Source organism: Ursus arctos, unplaced genomic scaffold, assembly GCF_023065955.2.
Source record: "Ursus arctos isolate Adak ecotype North America unplaced genomic scaffold, UrsArc2.0 scaffold_6, whole genome shotgun sequence".
NCBI lineage: Eukaryota > Metazoa > Chordata > Mammalia > Carnivora > Ursidae > Ursus > Ursus arctos.
This window is the reverse complement of record NW_026623078.1, coordinates 52,242,176-52,248,175: the sequence shown is the minus strand read 5'-3', so window position 1 is coordinate 52,248,175 and position 6,000 is coordinate 52,242,176.

The window sequence follows — 6,000 nt, the reverse complement described above, 5'->3', positions numbered from 1 at the left end:
AAAACAATCAAGCCTTTTTTTGTCAGCAGCTCAGGGTTAATTGTTCTTTCTAAAGCTCGACCTTCGTACTGTTTTTAATCCCTACCCTCTCGTATCTACAGATGCTGCTTAGCTGATATTATTTTAACTTATTTATGCTGCTCACATGCATAAGCTCTTGCTAGCTGCGCTGCTGTGGTAGGAAAAGTCACAAAAGGAAGGTGACCCCTTCTTATAAACTGCTTAGATAAATCTTTTAACAAATGGTGGTTTCGAGAAATAGTTGTACGCCTGTGTCCTTTCCTTCCACTGATCACTTACCAATTCGCATGTTCCTCTAGTTGTTACTTATTCATTTTTTAATTGTTCAAGCCTGAAGCCTACTAACTATAGATTAGCCTGACTGAAAAAAATCAATGTTTAACAAATAAGTGAGGCATTAACTGTATGAAAGTTAGTCATGTCAAAAACACACATCTGACTTACCCAGAATAACCATCTTATGTCCTAGAGAGTCGGTTTGGTGTAAATTTCCTATCAAGTTGCTGAAATATTGAAATATTTCAGGGATTCCTGAGGATTTCATGGCCAAGAAAGTGTGTGAACTCCTCCTAAAAATAATGTTGAGTTGAGAGCAATTGCCCCAGAGGAAGACCAGGAGAACTAGAAAACAGAAATTCTGCTCTTAGGTCCAGGAAAAATTTTATATCAGGTCCTGGGAAAGCTGCCAGAAATTCACATTGCCCTTGATTCCTTTTCCAGATGCCTGTTTTACTAGAGGGGGGATTTTTTTTTTTAAGCGTCTTCTGATATGTATGCATTCTTATTGTATTTTCAATCCTTAATGAATTCCAAATGTTCCCGTCGCTTACTCTTGGGTACTCCAGGACCGAAATACATACCAGAAAGGAACAAATTCTTTTTCTGACCTTTTACTCCATGATCGCCACTGATGACTTCTGAATTGTAAATTATGCACTTCCGAAACCGTGTGCTCCCGGCGGCCTTTACCTTCCTCAAGCCATTGTCACTTGGTGACAGGCTCCACGGGATGAGTAGGCATGGTAGTACCTGTATTTTTTCTCATTTTTCTTTGCACAGACGAGCACCTCTCATATGAAATGACTCCTGAATTCAGACAAAATTCTGGTATAGTATTACAAACCAGTACCGTCATGTTTGCACCACTAATCTCAGTGGTAACTTCCAAGAGCTGTTCTGATACTTAACACCAACTGAAAGTCTTTACCTTTGCTTTCATAAAATGTAAAACTATGACATTAAAAAACTTAACAGGTCAAGAGAATGAGAAGACAAGCCACATACAAGAGAAAATATTTGTAAAAGATATATCTGATAAAGGACTGTTATCCGGAAATATACACAGAACTCTTAAAACTCAACAATGAGAAAACAAACAACCAGATTAAAAAGTGGACTGGAGACTTTGACACCTCACCAAAGAAGATATACAGATGGCAAATAAGCATATGATAAGATGTTCCATATCATATCTCATCAGGGAAAGGCAAATTCAAACAACAGTGAGAACAACAACAACAACAACGAGATACCACTACATACCTAGTAGAATGGCCAAAATCCAGAGCAGTGACAACACCAATGCTGGCAACAGGACAACAGGAACTCTCATTCACTGCTGGTGGGAAGGCAAAATAGTACAGTCTCTGCGGAAGACAGTTTGGCAGTTTCTTATAAAACTAAGCGTACTTTCATTATATGATCCAGCAATGGTGTTCCTCCGTATTTCTCCAAAGTAGATGAGCTTTATTTATAATTAGCAAAACCTGGAAGCAAATAGGTAAATAAACTGTGGTACATCCAGACAGTGGAATATTATTCAGCACAAAAAGAAACAAAAAGCTATGAAGGAAAGCCGTGAAAAGACCAGGAGGAGTCTTAAATGTATATTACTAAGTGAAAGAAGCCAATGTGAAAAGGCTGCATGCTCTGTGATTGCAACTCTATGACGTTCTGGAAAAGGGAAAACTATGGAGACAATATAAAGATCAGTGGTTGGCATGGATAAGGAGAGATAAACAGGTGGCACAGAGGATTTTTGTATGATAGAATAGGATATGTATGTATGTATGCTACGATTTGTATGATTCTGTAATGGTGGGTATATGTCATCATACATTTGTCCAAACCCACAGAATGTACGACACCAAAAGTGAACCTTAATGTAAACTTTAGACTTCGGGTCATAATGATTTGTGAATTTATTTTGACAAAATATACCATTCAATTTTAACAAATCAATTTTATGAATTTTCACAGCTATACCACTCTGGTGCAAGGTGCTGAAAACAGGGGAGGCCATGCGTGAGTTGGGGCTATGCATGAGCATATGGGAAGTCTCTGTACCTTCCTCTCAATTGTCTGTGAATGTAAAACCGCAATAAAAAAAATAAATTCTACTAAATACATGTTGAAAAAAACTATACATATGTTTAAAAACACAATTTAACTGAGTAAATTTTTTAAAGATCCAATTGGCTTTATTCAACAATTCGTGAATTGGGTAGCATTCTATCTGGCATATAGCAAGAAGCTCCAAAGAGCTCTACAAAAGGAAAGACTTTTATAGGCAGAAGGGGCAGGACAAAACAAAAGGGAGTTAGAAGCAAGGAGTGGGTTGTTTCAGGCAAGGTCACCTTCCTTTTGCGGGTGGCAGGGGTCTGTCAGGTGGATTACCTCAGTAGTGCTGACCAGGAAATTCCAGACTGACTGGTTAAGATTGCATTCCTGGGAGAAGCTGAAAATGCAATTACATTAGGGATTAAGTCTTGGTTTAGTGACGTGGGCTTAGTACAAGTGACTTCATTTGCGGCTTGTTGTCTCTTTTTAAACCTTTGTGTGTGTGTGTGTGTGTGTGTGTGTGTGTGTGTATGTGTGTGTATACACAATTGACTGGAGACTTGAGGGTTAAGAGTTTTTGCAAAATAAGAGTCAACCATTTACAAGAGGAATTTCCACTTATAGTACGGAGGAGGCTAAATCTAGAAAATTTATCATGGATAATTCATCCTCTGAAAAAGAAGAGCGAGGGGTCCTGGCTGGCTCAGTAGGTAGAGCACGTGACTCTTCATCTCGGGGTTGTGAGTTCAAGCCCCACACTGCGTGTGAAGCCTACTTAAAATAAAAACTCAAAAAATTTTTTGAAAAAAGAAGAGCGAAGTTGCTAGGTAGAAGTTAAGCCTTCAAACTGTTATTCTTCCAACTGTTATTCAGTCAGAATCTACAAATTCCCAAAGAAGGCACCACAAAAGTACAGAGGGCTAAGGAGGTGGGGGAGGCAGGTTATGAAACGTGATGGCGCGGCCCCAGGAATCAGGAGCTGCAGATAAAGCAGCGTGTGGAAGCACGCTGAGAGCCCACAGGATTCACGCGTGTAGTTTTTACATTTATCACAGCTGATTAAAAAAGAACCCCAGATAGCCTCGATTCTTGACAACATAAATTCTCCTCGTTGCAGACAACTGGACAGTGAGTCAGGACAAGATCGTGCCACAGCAGCTGCTGGACAGGTGATAAATGTAAACGTCTACTGGATTCCAGAATTCGGCCAAGGAAGCATGTGCTTGCACCCTCCCACAACTTTAGACCTCACAGTTCTCAAGAGGATGGTAAAGAGAAGCAGAGGAAATTTCATCTATCCGTTGGCCAACTCAACCTGGAAGGAACTTCCCTCATTGACATGTAATAGGAAAACAATCATCACCACAACATAAGAGCGACGAAAAACTCTACAGTTCAAGCGAACAGAACACTATCTGAAGATTCCAATAAAGAGCATATATCTGAAAATGACTTACTATAGGAAAAGAATACTCTGGAAAATGTCTGTGTCCTTAACAGAATGCAAGGAGACATGATGTCTATCAAATAGTGACCCATCAATTAAGAATGCAAGGAAACTAAAAATTTCACTGGGGAATTAAAAATCTCATTGGAGGCAAGATAGCAAAATAGACTCTGTTGATAATCAAATCAGTAGTTTATAGGATGAGTGTGAGTTTTTTCAAGGAACATTCCTCACCTTTCTATGGACAGTTAATGCTTACAGCTCAGATTTCCCCCCACACAATTAGCTGTTACTTCACTGTGCTTTGCTGTAATTGCATTTGGTGTCTGTGTCTGTCCCAGACTGTGAGCTCTTTCAGGGAGGGACTGTGATCTACACATTCTTTTTTTTTTTTTAAGATTTTATTTATTTATTCAACAGAGATAGAGACAGCCAGCGAGAGAGGGAACACAAGCAGGGGGAGTGGGAGAGGAAGAAGCAGGCTCATAGCGGAGGAGCCTGATGTAGGGCTCGATCCCATAATGCCGGGATCACGCCCTGAGCCGAAGGCAGACGCTTAATGACTGCGCCACCCAGGCGCCCCTGATCTACACATTCTTATCCCCAGTGAGCAACATAACCTCTAACCTGTGGGTCCTCATTAAGTGCTTGAAGAATGTATGAAATGAGAACTCACAGTTGGCTTGGTTTTGTTTACATTTTTGTTTTTTAAATCACTGTGCAAAAAGCCCCATGTATGACCAAAGTATCATAGAACATAGGGCCACAGTCTGGGTTGTGAGGCTAGAGTTTAAAAGGTATGGGTTGAAAAATATATAATTTTTTTTTTTTAGAAAAACAAAGCTAAAGTAATAGACAAAGGAATGGGGATGGCATCAAGTAAAGAGTAAATTAATTTATTTTAAATTTTATTTTCATTCCAGTATAATTAACATATGGTATTAAATTAGTTTCAGGTGTACAATATAGTGATTGAACAATTCTATATAGTACTCAGTGCTCATTAAGATAAATGTACTCTTGGGGCACCTGGCTGGCTCAGTCAGTAGGGCACACGACTCTTAATCTAGGGATCGTAAGTTTGATTCCCACACTAGGCATAGAGATTACTTAAAAAAACTAATTAAAAAAATAAGATACGTGTACTCTTAATCCCCATTCACTTATTTCACCCATCCCCCCCCCCACACATCTCCCCTCTGGAAACCATCTGTTTGTTCTATATAGTTAAGAGTCTGTTCTTTGGTTTGTCACTTTTCCCCCTCTGTTTTGTTTCTTAAATTCCACATACGAGTGATATCATATGGTATTTGTCTTTCTCTGACTGACTTATTTTGCTTAGCATTACACTCCCTAGTTCCATCCATGTTGCTGCAAATGGGAAAATTTCATTCTTCTTTATGGCTGAGTAATATCCCTTCTTGAATTCACTTCTTCTTTCTCCATTCATCTATCAATGAATACTTGGGTTGGTTCCATATCTTGGTTATTGTAAATAATGCTGCAATAAACATAGGGGTGCACATATCCTTTCAAATTAGTGTTTTTTACTCTTTGGGTAGATATCCAGTAGTGTGATTACCAGATCATATGATAGCTCTATTTTTCATTTTTTGGAAGTAAATAAAACAGTAAATTTAAATTTAAAAAATAGAGTAAGTAGTGAGACTATCAGTTTGATTTAGAATTAAGAGGGGAAATGCTACTTTTCTAAGGTCATTCTAGAAGACAACAGAGTAGTTGAAAATACTAATCACAAGATCAGTTTCCTTTTCCTTACTCCCTAACTTCATTTCTTTTTCCTCCCCTTTTTTTCCTTTCCTCTTTTTTTTTTTTTTTTAATGTTTTCCAGGCTTTGGAGTTGCCAATGACATTTATAAATACTACAGTGCTAGCTGTTACAAGAGAGAAACCTAAATCTCAGTGGCTTAAAAATTAGAAGTTACCCCTCAATAAAGTCTAAAATGATCAGAAAATAGGCTCTCAAGGATCCAGGCTCCTTTCATTTCATGTTCCCACTCTCCTCTAAAGCCTTGCAATCCTCTCCATTCAGTTGGCAGAGAGCGGTCTATTCAGGGACTGAACAGAGGTTCAAACGGGAAGATTTTATGGGACAGGCCCACAAGTGGAGTACATCGCTTTGGTCCTATAGCATTAGTTAGTGCTCACTCATATGGCCACACTGAACAGCA